This window comes from Pantherophis guttatus, chromosome 2 (genome assembly GCF_059756535.1).
Source record: "Pantherophis guttatus breed Tessera chromosome 2, ASM5975653v1, whole genome shotgun sequence".
NCBI lineage: Eukaryota > Metazoa > Chordata > Lepidosauria > Squamata > Colubridae > Pantherophis > Pantherophis guttatus.
Genome location: NC_142064.1, coordinates 255357063 through 255378271, shown reverse-complemented (window position 1 = coordinate 255378271; position 21209 = coordinate 255357063). Strand labels below are relative to the sequence as shown.

At 41.5% G+C, this 21209-nt stretch overlaps 1 protein-coding gene and 1 long non-coding RNA gene across 2 annotated transcripts in view; both read right to left on the bottom strand.

Moving 5' to 3' along the window:
* CLIC1 (CLIC family member 1) overlaps nt 1-21209 on the bottom strand; it is a 50885-nt gene that overhangs the window by 21956 nt on the left and 7720 nt on the right. The window lies entirely within an intron of this gene.
* LOC148115609 (uncharacterized) lies at nt 17095-19587 on the bottom strand. Its single transcript, XR_015732707.1, has 2 exons — nt 18919-19587; nt 17095-18024 (listed from the first exon to the last, which is right to left on the bottom strand). It is a non-coding gene; the product is annotated as an uncharacterized LOC148115609 (long non-coding RNA).

Below are 21209 nucleotides of genomic sequence, written 5' to 3'. Positions count from 1 at the left end.
TGTTAAAGCTTCGTAACACCATCCTGGTTAATTGGGATTGAGGGAAGATTCCCTATTATTGTTCCATAGTTGGTATAATAGCTCTATGTCTGCTACACAGGAATAAGAATTCATCTGGCTGACTACACCCCATGTATGTTTTAGCCTTTGGCCTATTCCATAAAAGGCCCAGTTCATACTACTAGTTCCTCATTCAGGGCCACACCTACAAAATAATCAGGGCTTGGATCAAACATGCTTGGGACATTTAACCAGGAATGTGATTGATGGGATCCAAGTATAAGTGTGAGAATGATTCTAATAAACAGTTTGAACTGTGGGCGAAAAAAAGAGAGATAAAGTTGTTTTATAGTATGCAATAAATCTATAAAACCAACAAAAACCAACTTCTGTAATGCAGGTAATTTCAAACCATCTGGTCATTCGTTTTAAAGATGGTTTGGAATTACAACTTTGGAGTTACAGTGGCACTAAAAATGGTACTCAACCTGTCCTTTAAAAGATACAACTGTCACCCACCCCAGTGGCTGTGATTTGGATGCTTGGCAACCGGATCATACTTATGACCGGTTGCAGCCTCCTGCCGTTACCTGATTGCAGTTTGAGATATCCCCAGCCGGTTTCTGACAAGCAAAGTTAACAAGAGGAAACTGGATTTGTTTAATGACCACGATTCATTTAACTGGTGCAAGATTCACTTAATGACCACAGTAAAAAAGGTCGTAAAATCAGGTCTGGTCTTGTGATGACTCGTTTATTGACCGTTTCACTTAGCGATCAAAATTCTTGTCCCAATTATAGTTGTTAAATCGAGGACTATCTGTAAATTTCTGCGAATCACAGATACCAGTGAATTCCTAAGAAAGAGGCCTTGGTCAAACTCAATTTCACTGAGGGCTGAATCAGGGTTATGTTTGACCTCAGGGGGGCGTGGCCAGCTTGATGTCACTCGTGTCAGGGGCGCCTGTGGTGGCCTGAGCGTTCTGCCAGCAAAAACGGGCTCCCGAGCTCTGTTTCCAGCTGAGTCAAGCTCCGTTTTTGCTGGCAGAGGCACCGCAGGCCAGTCCTTTCTCTGTTTCCAGGACAGCCCCGCACAGGGATGGGCTGCTGGGAGTTCGCAGGGGTTCGGGAGAACCTCTAGCTAAGATTCTGTGCAGTTCGGAGAACCCACAAATCCCATTCCTGGCTGGCCCTGCCCACCCTTCCCCTCCCCTCCCCTCCCCGGAGTCCCCACGCGGCCCGTTTTGGATGCAGGTAAATGCAGGGTGCGCATGGAGGCTAAGGGAGGGTGAAAAACGAGCCTACTGAAATTTTGGGAAGTTTCCATCCTGTTTCTGGCCTCCGGAGCCTGGAGAGGCCATTTTCACCCTCCCGGAGGCTTAAAAAAACCCTCTGGAGCCCGGGGAGGGCAAAAACGCCCCCCCCCCGGCCATGGTGCAGGAGGTTGATGGCCACACCCACCCAGCAACCAGGCAGAGAACCACTTGCTAAAATTTTTGAAGCCCATCCCTGGCCCCCCTGGCCAGATCTAAGCACCTGGTGGGCCATACCCGGCCCACGGGCCTTGAGTTTGACACCCCTGCCTTAACATATGGCTGGCAGGTCCTCAAACAGCTCTGTTAAAGAGTTGAATTCCCAACACTTAAATATACACCTTCCAGTGTTTTCCTTATTTACTTAATAACATCCTATTGGGTGGGAAAGGTAGAGGCTGTTGGCTTCTCTGCGCCACTGCATCCAAATGTTTGTTCATTTAGTGTGACCGTTAAGAATTGGGAGATGGATAGCTGAAGCAGATGGTTCACAGTGAGCAATTCTCATTGTTCTTTATAGACAAAGTGGATCGGATTCATTTTGGCTTTTATTTAGTGTTTGGCATGTCACCAGGAGGCAATCTGGCAACCATTTATTCTGTTCTTATGAATTATTTTCAACACATAGTTATCTAAGTAATGGACACCCCACCTTCACCCAGCGGAAGGATGAGGCCTACCAATTACAGACTTAAAACAGTTCATTTAGTGACCGTCCAAAGTCACAACTGCACTGGAAAAGAGTGACTTGTGAACGTTTTTCACACTTACGACCTTGGTAGCACCCCCATGGTCACGTGATCCAAATCCAGAAGATTGTCAACTGGCTCATATTTATGAGACCACTGCTGTCTCCTAAGGTCATGTGATCACCTTTCGCAAGCAAAATCAGTGGGGAAGCCCGATTCACTTAACAACTGGGTTGCTAACTTATCAACTGTGGTGATTCACTTAACAACCGTGGCAAGAAAGGTCATAAAATGGGGCAAAATTCAATTAAAAGCGACTCACTTCACAACAGAAACGTTGGGCTCAATTGTGGTCTACCCGTATTATCTTTACCCCCAGATACTGTACTTGCCTTCTCCTGGTTGATTGAATTGGTCAAGACGAGACTGATCCGTTAAGAAGGTAATCAATGTTCCTTTGGACACACACTGCGCGCACAATTATTAGGCAAGCTGTATTTTGGAGGATTAATTTTATTATTGAACAACTACAGTGCTCTCGGTCAATCCAAAATGTTAATAAACCTCAAACCTGAATATTTAAAAAAGTAAAAGCGAGGTTATGGCTTTCTTAGGAGAACATCTATGTGTGCACAATTGCTGGGCAACTCTCAGTGTGCAGAATTATTATGCAACTAAATGAAAAATGAAAATTTTCCCATCTCACTCGTTTATTTTCGTCTGCTAAAGTGAGAATAATAAACAAACAACTCAAAATTTACAAATAAACATTTCTGACGGTTCAGCAGAAAAAAATCAGTGACCAATATAGCCGCCCTGCTTTTCAATAACAGTCATACGCCTTCCATTCAGGGAGTCAGTCAGTTTCTTGATCTGTTGATGATCAACTTTTTGTGCAGAAGCAACCACAGCCTCCCAGACACTGTTCAGAGAGATGTACTGTTTTCTTTCAGTGTAAATCTCCCATTTAAGAAGGGCCCACAAGTTCTCAATAGGGTTTAGGTCAGATCAGGTCAGATCATTCTTCTTTCATCTTTAAGGCCTTTACTGGCTAGCCACGCAGTGGACTACTTCGATGAATGCGATGGAGCATTGTCCTGCATAAAAATCATGGTCTTCTTGAAAGATGCAGACTTTTTTCCTGTACCACTGCTTGAAGAAAGTGTCTTCTAAAAACTGGCAGTAGGCTTGGGAGCTGAATTTGAGTCCATCTTCAACCCAAAAAGTTGTGTCTTACCATTGGCAATTCTATAGGTCAGGTCTCTCCACGTCTTGCAAACTTCTTTTGAGTTGTTCTATGTTCTGGCTGGTGTCAGCATTTATGGATGGTGTCCGGCCACTGTGTTCTTTAACAACCTGGTTTCCTTTTATCGCTAACTGTTCCAAGCATATTTGATTTTTCCAGTGAATTCCCCTGCATGACATGATCAAAATAAGTGGGATGCCATCAAATGCTCCTCAAATTGTCACCTCTTTGCAGGCCAAGGAACAACTGCAGATGTATGACTAGTGCGTCCATTGCAACCCCTCCTGAATGGGTCAGGCTCTTTATCGACACTAGCTGTATCCCTTCTTGGCTGTTGCAATGTGCTTTTAAGCAGGATTACTAAAAGATCTAGGCTCGTAACAAGTCTATACAACAGTTTAAGCTGTTGTGTTGACTTTTAATAACTTAAATAGCTTAAGGACTGAACATATGCACCTCTCCCACAGTGAAGCAGCAGGGACACTTCCATGATCAGGAAAAGCCCTTCTGAAGATGACTCCATTGCCAGAAGCTCAGTTATTTTCAGGGTCTTCTCCAGCTATGGGATGTGCTTCCCTGGATGGCTTTTTTAAAAAGTTTTTTATTTTTTTATTTTATTTTTTTAACAAATATATCAGTGCATGAATAGTGTGGCACCCGGGTGTCATACATTCTAATACAAATAAAACTAGTAGAATTAATCACAGTTATTACATTCAATCAACTTACATATTTCTAATAATGATACACATTTATATTAAGTTGCAGTCTGTCATTATTCAATTATTCCATGCTTTCTCTTGTTATTGCTTTTATTTTATTATATAAAAGTGTATACACTAATATTCCCCCTTCTCTTATTTCTATTTCTTATTCTAACTTTTAATCATGTCACCCTTTATTAAAAGACGTTTTCTTTCTATCCTGCCTAACTTCTAGTCATGTCACCTATCTAAAAAAAAGAAAAGAGAGAGAAAAGGAAAAGCAAATCATAACAACAAAAAAAGAGAAATCATCTATCCATCGTCTCTTGCCCGCTTCAATACTTTAATTGATATGCTTTTTTTTTAGCTTGCCTCCCCATATTCCTCTCTTGGACCTTTATCTCTGTCTGCATCTGCTTCTTGCCTGTTCAATCTAGGAGATGGCTTTGACCTTCACTTTCCCACTATTCAGGAAAATAAAAGACACCTCTCTTTCACTGAGCTTTTAATTCGTATGATGTTGATGATGATGATGATGATATCCATTCAGCTGTGTCTGATTCTTGGCGATTCTATGGGCCAGGTCTGTCTACATCTTTTAATCTTGAACTATTTCTTTGAGTTTTTCTGTGCTCTGGCTGGGGTCAGCTTTGATAGTGTCCAGTCACCGTTTTCTTTGTCAGCCTGGTTTCCTTTTTCCGCTAATTCTTCCAAACATAATTGCTTTCTCCAGTGAATGTATGTTACTCTTATGCTTAAACTTTATCATTTTATTTTTAAATATTCTTAGCCACCTTGAGAAGAAAGCCAGGAAAGGAAGGAAGGAAGGAAGGAAGGAAGGAAGGAAGGAAGGAAGGAAGGAAGGAAGGAAGGAAGGAAGGAAGGAAGGAAGGAAGGAAGGAAGGCAAAACCTAACTAAGATCCGCTGTTCAAACTCTTAAGGACACATCTTCAGACCTTAGGAAGGAATAAACACTGTCCCTAATATGGATTGACAATTTTTCCCTTCTGCTTGGAGGACAAATTGAATTTATTTTCCAGATAGCAAACAGCTCCATAGGCCAACTTTGATGCAAGAAAAACTTGAATGATGGATTATTCCTGACACACCCATCTGAATTTCAGGAGAAATGGTTCTTATTTCAGGAGAATTTTTAAAGCCTGCCTCAAGAGCCTTGGTAGTATAGTGGTCTAAGGCACCCTGTTATTAAGCTGGTTATTAAGACCAGCTGCCTGCAATTACTGCAGGTTAGAATCTCGCCAAGGCTCAAGGTTGACTCAGCCTTCCATCCTTTCTAAGGTAGGTAAATTGAGGATCCAGTTGTGGGGGCAATAAGCTGACTTTGTATAAATATACAAAAAGGATGAAGGCTATTGCTGAGCACATTGTAAGCCGCCCTGAGTCTCCGGAGAAGGGCGGCATATAAATCAAATAAAAAAAAAAAATAATAATCAGATAAGAAAGATGATTGTGAAATCACATGAAGCCCAAACAGATAATCAACCAAAGTTGGAAATCTGTGTTTTAACTGACACCCTGCAGTACCACACAACTCATTAGCTGCGGGCCAAGTTCTTGATTTGTAAACTAAAATCTAAACTTCTAAAAAGACAAAGAACATCTACAAACACGCGACAGGACTAATTACATGAAGCAAGATGATCATGGTAAGGAAAAGGCCACATTTATAATCGCCTTTTAACTGGAGATACCAAAGTTGAAACTCTTTATGCAAAGCGTGTGGTTTGTTACTGAGCTATATTTTTAAAAAGGCAGATCCAAACATACCAAGAGGGGAAGCTAAGACAGGTAGTCCTTAATTTACGACCGCTTGAAGTTATGATGTCACTGAAAAAAGTGACTTAGACTGATCCTCGCACTTGCAATTATAACAGCATCCAAGAAGCTTCTTCAGCTCTGACAGGATAGTGGGGAATAGAAGAGCTGTCAGAACTGAAGAAGCTTCTTGGATGAGAAGCGAAACGTCTTCAAAAGAAAAAACAAGGAAGTCCAGTTGCCTCCTGAAAAAGCACCTTTGGGACAACCATGTCCTGGACGACTGAGAATCTCTACAGACATTTACAGTGGTCACAGAGTCCTGGGGTCAAGTCGCCAGTTATGACTTTCCCAGCCAGCTTCCAACAAGCAAAGTCAAGGGGGCAAGCTGGGTTCGTTTAACAACTCCACGCGTTGCTTAACAACCACAAGAAAAGTCATAAAATCGGGCATGATTTGGTCAATGGCCGTATTGCTTAGCAATGGAAATTCTGGTTCCAGTTGTTAGACGCAAGTCAAGGACTACCTGTAATCAGAAGGTCCCTGCTTCATCTCGCCATCCAGCTAAGCTACAGAGAGTTCCCCAAGCTTCAGGAAATACAAATAGTCCTTGACTTACAACCATTCATTCAGTGACCACTCAAAATTACAATTGCACTGAAAAAAGTGACTTATGACAGCTTTTCACACTTATGACCATTGCAGCATCCCCATGGTCATTGATCCAAATCCAGATGTTTGGCAACCAACTCGTTTTTACGACGATTGCAGCGAGTATCCAGTAACCACGTGGTCCCCTTTTGCGACCTTCTGACAAGCAAACTCAATGAGAAAGCCAGATTCACTTAACAACCGGGTTACTAACCTGACAGCTCCAGCGATCCATTTTAACAACAGTGGCAAGGAAGGGCATAAAAAAATGGGGCAAAACTCAATTGACTGTCTCGCTTAGCAACAGAAATTTGGGGTCTCTATTGTGGCTGTAAGTCAAGGACTACCTGTAGTCTATTTAAATAAGGTAAAGGTTCCCCTTGCACATATATGCTAGTCGTTCCCGACTCTAGGGGGCGGTGCTCATCTCCGTTTCAAAGCCGAAGAGCCAGTACTGTCCGAAGACATGTGGTCATGTGGCCAGTATGACTCAACGCCAAAGGCGCACGGAACACTGTAACCTTCCCACCAAAGGTGGTCCCTATTTTTCTACTTGCATTTTTTATGTGCTTTCGAACTGCTAGGTTGACAGAAGCTGGGACAAGTAACGGGAGCTCACCCCGTTACGCGGCACTAGGGATTCGAACCGCTGAACGATCGACAAACTCAGTGTCTTAGCCACTGAGCCACTGCGTCCCTCCCTTCCTGGTATAGGTTGGCAGAAACTGGGTCACATACATCATCATCATCATCACCACATGCATGATTCTTAAAAGACCCAGCTCCCCGATCATTACACGTTTTCTGATTCTCAGGTGTTAACAGGTAAGGCCAAAATGCACCCGCCCAGGATTCCTTTCTGCAGGGTGGCATATCCCACAAAAAATATGCAGGTTTTAGCTTGTCATCTGATCTAGATTTCAGCAAGCATATTGTTTTGCTGCCCTTTTTTCTTCTTCTCTGGTTCCCCGTCCAGCCCTTCCCCCCCTTGAATCCCATAATGGGAAGAGCAGCTGAAACAACAGCCTGTATTGTGGCGTCTAACAGAGATAACAGACAAACAGCAGATGCTCTGTGGCAAGAGAAATCCAAGACGACAAGCAATGCGCAGTTAAAAATTTTTTTTTAAAAAAAGTCCATGTTTGCCAACGTATCTCTCCATTTATTTAAAAAATATGCTAATCGCTTCCCTGTTGAAAAACTATTATTCAAGAGGATACGCAACCCATTAAGGCTTATCTGAGCGGAAAAATAACATTAAGAGACAACAGAAAGCAAAAATAAAATAAAATAAAATAAAATAAAATAAAATAAAATAAAATAAAATAAAATAAAATAAAATAAAATAAAATAAAATAAAATAAAATAAAATAAACTAAACTAAACTAAACTAAACTAAACTAAACTAAACTAAACTAAAATAAAATAAAATAAAATAAAATAAAATAATAAAATAATAAAATAATAAAATAATAAAATAATAAAATAATAAAATAATAAAATAATAAATAAAAATATAAATAAATAAATAAAATAAAGCATGACTACATCACAAAATACAGGAGTTTTTTTTCCTCAGCTTAAGATACCGTATTTTTCAGACTATAAGTGGGTGGAAATGTCTGTGTGTCTTATAGAGCGAATTTTGTGGCGGGGGCGAGGGGGTTGGTGGGGCACCAATCAACTGTTCTAGGTGGCGGGGATTGCCGGCGCTGCTGCCTATCACTGCCGCCGCCGCCCGTTTGCCGCCATCTGTTTGCCATTGATTTTCCTCCTCTAAACTAATGTGCGTCTTATAGTCTGGAGCGTCTTATACAAAGGTGAAATCCAGCAGGTTCTGACAAGTTCTGGAGAACCGGTAGCGGAAATTTTGAGTAGTTTGGAGAACCGGCAAATACCACCTCTGGCTGGCCCCAGAGTGGTGTGGGAATGGAGATTTTGCAATATCCTACCCCCAGGAGTGGGGAAGAAATGGGGATTTTGCAGTATCCTTCCCCTGGAGTCGGGTGGGAATGGAGATTTTGCAGTATCCTTCCCCTGCCACGCCCACCAAGCCATGCCCACAGAACTGGTAGTAAAAAAATTTGGATTTCCCCACTGGCCTTATAGTCCAAAAAAATATTGTAATTTGGAACATAAATGTTTTAACACATAGGCCAGGTTATGTTGAATGATTTGAAGCTTCTGAATTGTCTTTAGAGGCAGAGCACATTGCAATAGTCTAAAACAAGGTAGAAAAAAGAACATGAACCACTGTAGTCTACTCCTCTCACTCCAGATAGTGCTGCAAGGGGCACCCGAGAAAAGCTTGGCCAGAAGCTATCTTTGTTCACATCTGCTGATCAAGCAAGAGCTGCAAGTCCAGGAACACCCTCAAATCAGAGACTTCTTCCTTCGGGGATAGTTTTTTTTCCCCACCAAGATTCACCACAGAAACCATGTGAGTATCCCAATGGACAAGTTGTAATTCTGCCTTGCTAGGTTTCCGTTTAAGCCTGTTCTCTCCCATTTAGAGACGCTCACAGTCTTCGGACAGTAGAACAGGACCTCAATCGCCTCACTAATACAATTATTGTAGAAATTTAGAACTGAGTATGATTTAGCATACTGATGATGCTGTACCCCAAACTGATAGATGATCTCAACCAGTTAAGTTTATGGAGATATCAAAACAGAGGGGAATCACCTCCTGTGACATCCCAGAAGGCGGCATCCACCAAGTCAAATTCTCTCCTGTCAACACCAACTGGCATTGTCCATTAAGGAAGGGGAAGAATCACTGTAAAATAATGTCCCCGATTCCAAAGCTGGTCCAGGAGGACACCATGGTCAACGGAGTCAAAAGCTTCCAAGAGATTTAGCAAGACAGGGAGGGATAGGTGCACTGCCCCGATCTAAATCCTGACAAAGGACATCAACTAGCATGACAAAAGATGACTAACTGTGGTGGAATGCAATCTGAAGTCCCAGGAGGGAGGGGCCCTTTCCCAGAGAGCAAAGAGATAATGAACTTTAGAGTCTTTGGTATGCAGGAAAAGGGCAAAGGCAGACCCTCCCTAGCAATTTACAAGAGCATATCCAGCATATCTAGTAGATAATGCAGATTCTTGCTTCAGTCTGGCAAGATTTCTGTCAACAGGGGAACAATAAAGAAACTACTTGGGAGTAACTCCACCTGTGATTCATGGTTCCTGGGACGTTACATTCCATCCCATGCCCACATTGGAACCTGATAAAGCTCCAAATTATTTATTTCTTCCAGGGCCACAGAACCAGGAATTGAGAACCTGATGTAGGGAACTCTGTGCTTGGTCTCTGCTACTGTCTGACCAATCTTTGTTCAGGTGGAAAGATGGGAGATTGAACAATAATTATCCAACACTCTGGATTCAGGGAGACCCTCTTAAGGAGGAGACGGACTACCGATTTCTAGTCCTCTCTCTCAAGAAACAAGTCTCTACACTTCATTTCCAGAGACAAATAAACCCATTTGTAACAAGCTGGTATCTCTAGTCCTCAAAATCTCTTTTGTGTCCTAGATGCTCATCAAAGATCTTCTTCTATTGTAGAGAAGATCATCTCTAATTTAAAGAGGTAGACTTCTGTGAAAGAGGATGGAAAGTTATCTAGGAGGACCCTTATAGAAAAGCTCAAAACCTCTCTCTCAAAGCAGATGTCTATGGAGATTCTCAGTCATCCAGGTTATGGTTGTCCCAAAAGTGTTTTTTCAAGAGGCAACTGAACTTTCTGCTTTTTCTTTGAAGACGTTTCGCTTTTCATCCAAGACATTTCTTCAGTCAGCTCTGAAACTTCTTGGATGAGAAGTGAAACGTCTTCAAAGAAAAAGCAGAAAGTTCACTTGCCTCTTGAAAAAGCACCTTTGGGTAATGGGTGGAAGCTTGTTAAAGAGAGATCCAACCTAGAAATCAGGAAAATTTCTTGACAGTGAGAACAATTAATCAACGGAAGAGCTGAAGAAACTTCTTGGATCAGAAGCGAAATGTCTTCAAAGACAAACTAGAAAGTCTAGTTGCCTCTTGAAAAAGCACCTTTGGGTCTCAAAGCAGATTTTGCTGATAGACTGAAGGAATTTGAGTGAAGTTCAGACACTTAAGGTACTATGAGACATTTACTGGAGCGCTTTCTCTCAACTCTTCCCAACTGTGAGGTCTCCCAAGCCATGTCGGCCTACAACTCCGTCCTCTTTTCGTCTTCCATCACCACCCTGATGATAGTTGTAATTTGATATATTTGAGGGCACCAGGTTGGGGAATACAGACGGTACAGATAGCCCTTGACTTACGACCACAAATGAGCCCAAAATTTATGTTGCTAAGTGAGTCATTTGTTAAGTGAGTTTCGCCCCCATTTTTACGACTTTTCTTGCCACGTTTGTTAAGTGCCGTGGTTAAAGTAGTAACTCGGTTGTTAAGGGAATCTGGCTTCCCCATTGACTTTGTTTGTCAGAAGGTCGCAAAAGTGGAATCGCATGCTCTCAGGACACTGCAGCTGTCATAAATATGAACCGCTTGTCAAGTATCCGAATGCAAATCACATGACCATGGGGATGCTGCAACAGTCGTAAGTGTGAAAAGGATCATAAGTTGCTTTTTTCAGTGCCCTTGTAACTTTGAACAAACACGGAACTTTGAATGGAGAGAAGCATCTTAGAACTAAGGAGAAATTTCCTGACAGTTAGAACAATGAATCAGTGGAACAACCTGCCTGCAGAAGTTGTGAATGCTCCAACACTGGAGGTTTTAAAGAAGATGTTGGATAACCATTTGTCTGAAGTGGTGTAGGGTTTCCTGCCTGGGCAGGAGGTTGGACTAGAAGACCTCCAAGGTCCTTTCCAACTCTGTTATTCTATTCTATTCTATTCTATTCTATTCTATTCTATTCTATTCTATTCTATTCTATTCTATTCTATTCTATTCTATTCTATTCTATTCTACTCTACTCTACTCTACTCTACTCTACTCTACACTAACAGTCAGGGTGGATTTGTTTTAAATCGAGTTGATTTAAATCACAATTTAAATCATGATTTAAATCACTAGTAAAAAGGCTTGATTTAAATCAACTCGATTTAAATCATAATTTTTAAAGAGCAACTGTCATCTCTGCTACTCCTTTGACCCATTGTTGACTCACCAATAGTCCCAGTGTTGCAGAATATACAGCCTCATGCTACATAACTAAGCTCCATTTCATGCTGAATAAACTAAATTATTTATGTATCTTAAATAGAAAACTATCTTACGATAGATTTTTACCCCAAAAGTTTTTTATTAAAATAAATTCGAAAAAAATCAAAAAAATCCGATTTAAATTAAAAAAATCTGATTTTTTTAAAAAAATCATTGATTTTTATCCACCCTGCTAACAGTGAACAGTGAACTGTTGTTAAGTCAAGGACTACCTGTATATTAGGTTTCCAGCTGGTTGGAAATGTACTTCATTGGTCTCAACTCCTTTTGATTTTATGCTTCTTCTTTTGTGTGTGTGTGTGTGATTTTGTGACAGTGTCGGTTTGTTTTTACAGTGGTACATCACTCTGGAATTCACGTCTATAAGAAAATGACAGGCTAAATCTTAAGAATCGCATGCGTGTTTTCCTTTGACTAGGACCACACCCGGTTGTTCCTACCACTGATGCTTCTTCCTTTGCTGTTTGACAAATAGAATTACAATTGATTTACTATGCCGAGGAGGAAAAACTGCATTTTTCCCCATATAGTCATCTTTTTAACTTCTAACCATGTCAGCGGGAAGGATTTAGTTGCTACTGTATAGATGGCTAAAAGAAATTTGATGTTATAAAACAGATGGACTCTTATCTTTTGAGGTAGGATCAGTTTGTTATTGATGTAATTACAGGTCATCCTCGACTTACAACAATTCATTTAGTGACCATTCAAAGTTACAACGGCAATGAAAAAAGTGACTTAGGACTCTTTTTCACACTTAACGAACTTTTCAGCTTCCCCAGGGTCACGTGATTGACATTCGGATGCTTTTGATAACTGATTCACACTTATGACGGTTGCAGTGTCCTGGAGTCAAGTGATCCACTTTTGCGACCGTTCGACAAGCAAAGTCAATGGGGAAACCAGATTCACTTAACAACCATGTTGCTAATTTAAGAACTGCAGTGATTCACTTAACAAATGTGGTGAGAAAAATTGTAAAATGGGGCAAACTCACTTAACCAATTTCTCACGTAACAACATAAATTTTGGGCTCAATACCTGTAAGTATATTTTTTCCAGCTATGATTTCTTTTAAAAATAGGAATATTAATGAAATACCACTGAAATACTGTAAATATTCCACTACGACTGTGACGTTATAAAATAACTGTTTTATCACTGCGACGTTTCAATTTAGGTGGCATTTATTCTAATACACATTTCGCAAAACTATTGGCGGAGGTAATTCAGTGGTAATTAAAAGACTGCTTTAAAATTAATTAATGCAATGATACAAGTGACTTCAGCCTGATTGAAAAAGAAATATGCACACTGTGATAAAAGGGCCCCAACACTGAAATTATGCAGGAGCACTTTATGATCTACCTTTACCTGCTTAGTAGGTAACTGTCCATCTGCTTTAAAAAGCGGAAGTGATTATTAATAACACTATTAATCTTACAATGTTTCCACTAGAGTTTTAGCAATCAGCAGAGAAGGTGGTTCAGAATGGCAGTGAATGGATGAGAGTAACAGACAGAGGCTCCATAAAAAGGTGGTATCAGTGCATGGTGTCTCCAAATGAAATACAGATAGTCCTCGAGTTGTGACCACAATCCAGCTCAAAATTTCTATTGCTAAACAAGACAACTGTTAAGTGCATTTAGTGCAGTTCTGTACAGGTTGTCTTCAAACTTATGACCAGAGCTGAGCCCAAAATTTATATTGCTGAGAAATTTGTTAGGTGAGTTTTTGTCCCATTTTATGACTTTGCTTGTCACATTGGTTAAATGGATCACTGCAGTGAGTAACACGGTTGTTAAGCGAACCTGGCTTCCCCATTGACTTTGCTTGTCAGAAGGTCGCAAAAGGCGATCACGTGACCTTGGGATGCTGCAATGGTCATAAGTATGAACCAGCTACCAAGCATCTGAATTTTTGATTACATGATCATGGGAATGCTGCAAAGGTTGTAACTGTGAAAAATGGTCATAAGTCACTTTTTCCAATGCCACTGTAACTTTGAACGGTCACTCAGTGAACTGTCGTAAATCGAGGACAACCTGAACTTTCTAATGGCAACAACTCTTCATTACCAAAGCATACCCATCCGTATTATTCTTTAAAACTGGAGATCTTTGGGATTGAAGGCCGTCTCCATTGAGTGGTCGCTGAAGATGCCAATGACTAATGACTTATAGAAGCTTCTCGTGCCAGGTGCGAGGTCCCACCCTGAGATCTCAGCCATCCTTCAGGCGCCTTGGTGCCTTCCACATGTTTTGGTTTCCAGATCCCAACACCATCAGCTAGAACAGTGTTTCCCAAACTTTTGACATATATGTACCCCTTCTATAATTTTCGTAATGCTGAGTACCCCTCATAAAAAACATATGGTACCCCTGGGGGTACGCGTACCACACTTTGGGAAACACTTAGATAACACTGCAATTCTCCGGCGTTTAAACAGCTCCGCGGCTCACGTCAACTGTTAATGTTCCCACAGTTTAAAAATGGCCGAACCCGAGCTGCGCGAAGGATGCGCAGAAGTTCCCGCCATAATGAGTTGCAATACGATGTACGATGGCCCCAGTTCCCGTGTAAAAACTGCGATACGCGCCTATTTCTTTCCTTGTTCTGTGGGCGCAGCTAAGCACGGTGCAGTGGATATTCCCACATGATCCCCACCAAACTCCAGTGCAATGCGTACCCCCACCAAACTCTTCCCGTACCCCTGGGGGTATGCGTACCACACTTTGGGAAACACTGAGCTAGAAGGTCACCTGGTTGGCCGAGCAGCTCTGGAGAACCTGAATCCTTGCGTGCTATTGATGACACTGGATTGGCCTGGTAAACATTTGCACATAACATGGACCACTGATCAGGGTCCTTTGCTGAAACCCTCATAGCATTAAACTACTTAACACCTGTAAATATTTGCCTTCTTTTACATTATCCCACCCCATACAGGAAGCTGTGTTCAGTGGAGGATGGGAGGATTTCGTTGAAAACAAAGAAACATATGGCACGGGGCAGGCAAAGCAAGGAGATCCTTGATTCTATTTTCAGTTTTTGTGTGTGTGTGTGTGTGTGTGTGTGTGTGTGTGTGTGTGTGTGTGTGTGTGTGTGTGTGTGTAATGGTAGATGGCACAATGTCCTTCTGGGGTCATGAGGATATTCCCAACAAATACTCACAGACTCACAGGAAACACATGTTATTTCAGTAAACATGATCAGGGGAAATCACATCCCTTTTTTTTTTTCACCCTTGAATACCTTTGTCGGGATGTCCCCAAAGGTGCTTTTTCAAGAGGCGACTGGACTTACTTGTTTTTTCTTTGAAGACGTTTCGCTTCTCATCCAAGAAGCTTCTTCAGCTCTGACTGGATGGTGGGGAATGGAAGGATTTATACAGCTGGTCATTTGCATTCTTTTTAGAGAGTCGTTGGAGGTTTATCTGTGTCCTCAGGGTCACCTGGGTGGTGCAAATGGATGTGGAGCCTTCTTGGAACTGCTAAAAGAGCCTTGGTGGTGCAGCGGACTAAAGTGCTGTTAAGTAGCACTTAGCTGCTATCTGCCTGCAATTACTGCAAGTTCAAATCTCACCAGGCTCAAGGCTGACTCAGCCTTCCATCCTTCCGAGGTAGGTAAAATGAGGACCCGGATTGTGGGGGCAATAAGCTGACTTTGTATAAAAAAGAACACCGCTTGGGGGGGCCAAAAGCCCTACTAAGCAGGTATATACAAAAGTATGAAGGCTATTGCTTAACGCATTGTAAGCTGCCCTGACTATCCAGAGAAGGGCGGCATATAAATCGAACCAATAAATAAATAAATAAATAAATAAATAAATAAATAAATAAATAAATAAATAAATAAATAAATAAATAAATAAATAAATAAATAAATAAATAAATAAATAAATAAACTGTGTTACAGACTGGATGTTGTATCCCTCCCTCTCTGTTGAGAGAGGGCTATTCAATTTCCACATAGATGGCCTCTTTGACCCCTCTTTCAAACCAGCAGTCTTCTCTGTCCAAAATATGGACTTTGTGGTCTTCAAAAGAGCGGCCTTTGTCTTTTAAATGCAGATGGACTGTTGAAACTTGTCCTGAATGGGTTTGTTCTCCTATGTTGTGCCATGCATTTATGAAGTGGTTGTTTTGTTTCCCCCAGAACTGCACACTGTGGCTCACTGTGTTCCCCACCATCCAGTCAGAGCTGAAGAAGCTTCTTGGATGAGAAGCGAAACGTCTTCAAAGAAAAACCAGAAAGTCCAGTTGCCTCTTGAAAAAAACACTGAGAAGGTCCATAGCTTTTGTCAGGATGGGTCAGGGCTGACTTATGAAAATGATAACATCTTTCTACACACGCAAGGCAGATTTTTTTTTTTTAACGGCCATACACCTAGTCCTCAACTGTATACATTCCTCAACCTGGTGCCCTCAAATATATCAAGTTACAACTGTCATTAGGGTGGTGATGGAAGAAAAAAAAGAGGAAGGCGGGCTAGCTATACAGGTGCAATTTACCTGTGAGACAGAGTACAGGTACAGGTAGTCCTCCACTTACAGCCACCACTGAACCCAAAATTTCTGTTGCTAAGTGAGACGTTGTTAAATGAGTTTTGCCCCACTTTACGTCCTTTCTTGCCACAGTTGTTATGTGAATCTCTTCAGTGAAAGAATTTAAGTGAGTTTCACCTCATTTCACGACTTTTCTTGAGACATTTCTTAGGTGAATCACATGCAGAGCTTAACGTAGTAATACGGTTGTTAAGCGAATCTGGCTTCCCCACTGACTTTGTCAGAAGATGGCAAAAGGTGATCACATGACCGCAGGATATTGCAGCCATCATAAATATGAGTCAGTTGCCGAGCGTCTGAATTTTGATCACATGATCACGGGGATGCCTCAATGGACGTGTGAAAAACAGTCATAAGTCACTTTTTTCAGTGACTTTAAATGGTCACTAAATGAGCTATTGTGAGTCGAGATCTACCTGCATGTTATCAATTCACAACTATAATGTTTAAAGAGCCACCATCAGTAAGCTCTTGGACAGCATTACTTGGTCTGTTGTGTGGATGTTTGGGTGGTTTAGGGGTGGGGAATTTGTGGTGGGTGGGAGTGTGTTTGGGGATTGTTATGTGTGTTGGACCTGGTCTTTGGGTGTTAAGTGAATTTCGTTGTATGGGTATACTGTGTATACACGTACAATGACAATAAAGTTATTATTATTATAAAACCCTCTTGCATTTGATTTTTTTTAAACTATCATAGATTAGAAGGGCTCCCCTAGCACTGTGTATATGAAAATGGAGACACTATTAACTACAAACTTCTATCAAGCACCACGGAAGATTTTTCCCCGCTCAGCTGCAGATCTCTCAAGTACAAAGATATAATGCAAATTAATCTGCATCCTCATAACAAAGAATTTTACCTCAGGGGTAAAATGCTGATCAGACCAGACAAGCGATATGAGTGAAGAACAGGACAGATGGAGACCCTCCAAAACCTGAGGTTGAAAGATTTTCTGCTCCTAGGCAGTATGATTTATTTATTATTTATCAAATTTCACGAGACGTATACAACAATCAAATAAAAACAATCAATGCAATCATGATTAAAATTAAAATATATTAAAAAGTAAAATATAGAGGTATAGAGAGAGTGAATATATCAATAGCAATAGCACTTAGACTTGTATATCGCTTCACAATACTTTACAGCCCTCGCTAAGCGGTTTACAGAGTCAGCATATTTGCCCTCAAACAATCTGGATCCTCATTTTACCAATCTCAGAAGGATGGACGGCAGACACAACCTTAAGCCCTTTAGGGATCGAACTCCTGGCAGTCGGCAGTCAGCCTACAATGCTGCATTCTAACCACTGCGCCACCATGGCTCTTAAGGCCCATTAAGACCCAAAGAGAGGGGCGTCATATAAATTTAATTAAATAAATAAAATAATGGAGAGAATATTCCAGACACCTCAGCAGAGAACGCCTGCTTGCTGGGACTCACCAAATTTATGCACGTTTCCAAATATGTGAACCCCATATATTTATACATATATACTAATTTCATTGAGCAAACATGCCTAATTAGCTTTAACAAATAGCCAAATCCCACACATCCTGCCATACTGAATGCCCCCCCCTTCCCGGTACTTAATGAAGCCCTTAAGTACTGTAAGGACATACATTTCCAAAAACGTCACAGGAAAAACACAATTTCCTCTTTAAGGAGAGTCACTGGCAGTAACAATTTGTTAAAACTGCAGTATGTAACACAACCCAGAGATGCCCTCCAGCTCATCACACCACTCCTTTTCAGCTCCTCTTCACACCCTCTGAGGAATGCAAATAATTAATACTATTACCCATTTGCATTTAACAGTTTTAAGTTGGTGCAGAGGTCTTTTACTTGCTTCTCAGCTTTCAGATCTGAACAAGAAAAAGACAGGCAAATTTTAGTCTGGCCTACATATGATAGATACCTTTTGAAGGTATTCCACTTTCACTACCTGCCATCTTTCTGTCAACAGCATGTCACCAAGAATCTGTTTCTTAATCTTGTGATGATTTTATTGCTTAACCCAACAGTTAATTTCTCAGAAATGTCATCATTTCTCGATATTACTTGAAAAGAAACTTTCCACAGAGCAATTTGAATGTTTACAAACACTGTGGGCTGCAGCACTTCAAGCTAATTACTGGGTGAGTTTTAAAGCTCCCAATTTTGAACGCAAATTTAAGCTTGCCATTTCATCACTGGAGTGGAACAAACCACAAAACTTTACGTCAAAGTGGAATAAAAATCAGCCCTTCTGGCTTACTGTTTAACACCAGGTCAGCTGTCAATAAGACATATCTCATCTGGAAGATAAATTTGTATAAAAGGTAAAGGTTCCCCTCGCACATATGTGCTAGTCGTTCCCGACTCTAGGGGGCGGTGCTCATCTCCATTTCAAAGCCGAAGAGCCAGCGCTGTCCGAAGACGTCTCCGTGGTCATGTGGCCGGCATGACTCAACACAAAAGGCGCACGGAACGCTGTTACCTTCCCACCAAAGGTAGTCCCTATTTTTCTACTTGCATTTTTTTAACGTGCTTTCGAACTGCTAGGTTGGCAGAAGCTGGGACAAGTAACGGGACCTCAGCCCGTTACGCAGTACTAGGGATTCAAACCGCTGAACTGCCGATCAACAAGCTCAGCGTCTTAGCCACTGAGCCACCATGTCCCTTTGCATATTATTTTATTATTATTATTTTATTTTATTATTTGTATATTATTTTGTATATAAATTTGTATAGAATGTAGCAATAAGCAATAGACTTACCGTATTTTCCGGCGTATAAGACGACTGGGCGTTTAAGACGACCCCCAACTTTTCCTGTTAAAATATAGGGTTTGGGCTATACTCGCCATATAAGACTGCCCCTCTTCCAACGCACACCAAATAAAAATTAAAAAACATCAACTGGCTCACCTACAATGTAAAAGCAGCTGTGCTAGACCCAAAATGGTCCCTGTAACAAGCAGGAACCTCACACAGCCACAAAAAGCCCCCCCAAAAAACTTTCACACTCTAAACACACACAACACAACACAACTGGCTCACCCACAATGTAAAAGCAGCTGTGCTAGACCCAAAATGGCCCCTGAAACAAGCAGGAACCTCACACAGCCATAAAAAGTCCAAAAAACCAACTTTCACACTTTACACACACAAAATTCCACATACAGCTTTGTGAGATTTTGTGTGTTTGTGTAGTTGGAGTGAAACACTACAGAAACACACTAAATCTCAGAAAGCTGCCCAAATATTGTTTTATTTTATTTTATTTTTATTTTTATATGAAAGCTAAATTTAAAACTTCCTAAACTTTAAATGGCTAGGTCTAAAAAAGAACAACTAAAAAAACCCCAATTGACTATTTTTTTTAAAGCTCCCAAAGGGGAAAAAAACTTACCCAATAGAACAGGGGTCTCCAACCTTGGCAACTTTAAGACTTGTAGACTTCAACTCCCAGAATTCCTCAGCCAGCTTTGCTTTGCTGGCTGAGGAATTCTGGGAGTTGAAGTCCACAACTAACTCCTTGCTTGATTGCAGGCAGGGAGTTGCTTGCTTGCCTGAATAGATTCAGGCAAGCAAAGCAAGGCAAGCGTTGCGACTAGCAGCTGAGGTAAGCAAGCTGGAGGGGGGAAACTTTTTCCCTTTTACATGGCTCTGGCCATCCCAGCTGAGTTGCAGGGAACTCAGCTGGGATGGGATCGACCGTCAGAACTGGGACCGTCAGAGCCATGGTTCTGGCGATCCCAGCTGAGTTGCAGGGAACTCAGCTGGGATCGTCAGAGCTGGGATCCTCAGAGTAAAAGGTAAAAAACTTTTTTTCTTTTACGTGGTTTCTAGCGATCCCAGCTGAGTTGCAGGGAACTCAGCTGGGATCGTCAGAGCTGGGATCCTCAGAGTAAAAGGGAAAAAACTTTTTTCCTTTTACGTGGTTACTGGCGATCCCAGCTGAGTTGCAGGGAACTCAGCTGGGATCGTCAGAGCTGGGATCGTCAGAGCTGGGATCGCCAGAGCCATTTAAGGCTCGTCAGAGCCTTTCGGGCTGGTCTGCCTGGTTACAGGAGAACGACACCCGGCGTATAAGACGACCCCCGACTTTTGAGAAGATTTTCATGTGTTAAAAAGTCGTCTTATACGCCGGAAAATACGGTATATACCGCTTCACAGTGCTTTGCAGACCTCTCTAAGCGTTTTACAGAGTCAGCATATTGCCCCCCAACAATCTGGATCCTCATTTTACCAATCTCGGAAGGATGGAAGGCTGACACAACCTTGAGCCTTTTCGGGATCGAACTCCTGGCAGTTGGCAGAGTCAGCCTGCAATGCTGCATTCTAACCACTACGCCACCAGGCTCTAATAGACCTGGAATGAATCAAAGATCTGGCTGAAAATTAATCTCTCCCATTAAAGTCTGTTAAATTACAAGTAGTCCTCAGGTAGTCGTTGACTTGCGACCGTTTGATTAATGATAATTTGGAGCTCCAACAATGCTAAAAAAAAAAGGTAACTTACAAGCCACCTTCAAAGTTATGATGACTATCAACTATAATGCCACTACAGTGGTCATACGTTTGTAATTTGGGCACTTGGCAACTAGCTTGTATAGAGTGTCCTATGGTTATTTGATTACAATTTACAATATTCCCAGCAGTTTCCAACATGCAAAGTCACTGTGGTGATTTAGCACTTAGCACTTAGACTTATATACTGCTTCACAGTGCTTTTAAAGCCCTCTCTAATCAGTTTACAGAGCCAGCATATTGCCCCCAACAATGTGGGTCCTCATTTTAACGACCTCAGATGGATGAAAGTCAACCTTGAAATAAGTCAGGATCGAACTCCTAACAGTGGGCAGAATCATCCTGCAATACTGCACTCTAACCACTGTGCCACTACGGAAGGGAGGGAGGGAGGGAGGAAGGAAGATAAGAAGGATGGATGAAAGGAAGGAAGGAAGGAAGGAAGGAAGGAAGGAAGGAAGGAAGGAAGGAAGGAAGGAAGGAAAGAAGGAAGGTAGGTAGGAAGGCTGGAATGTTCTGGGTACTGAGTGTTGAGA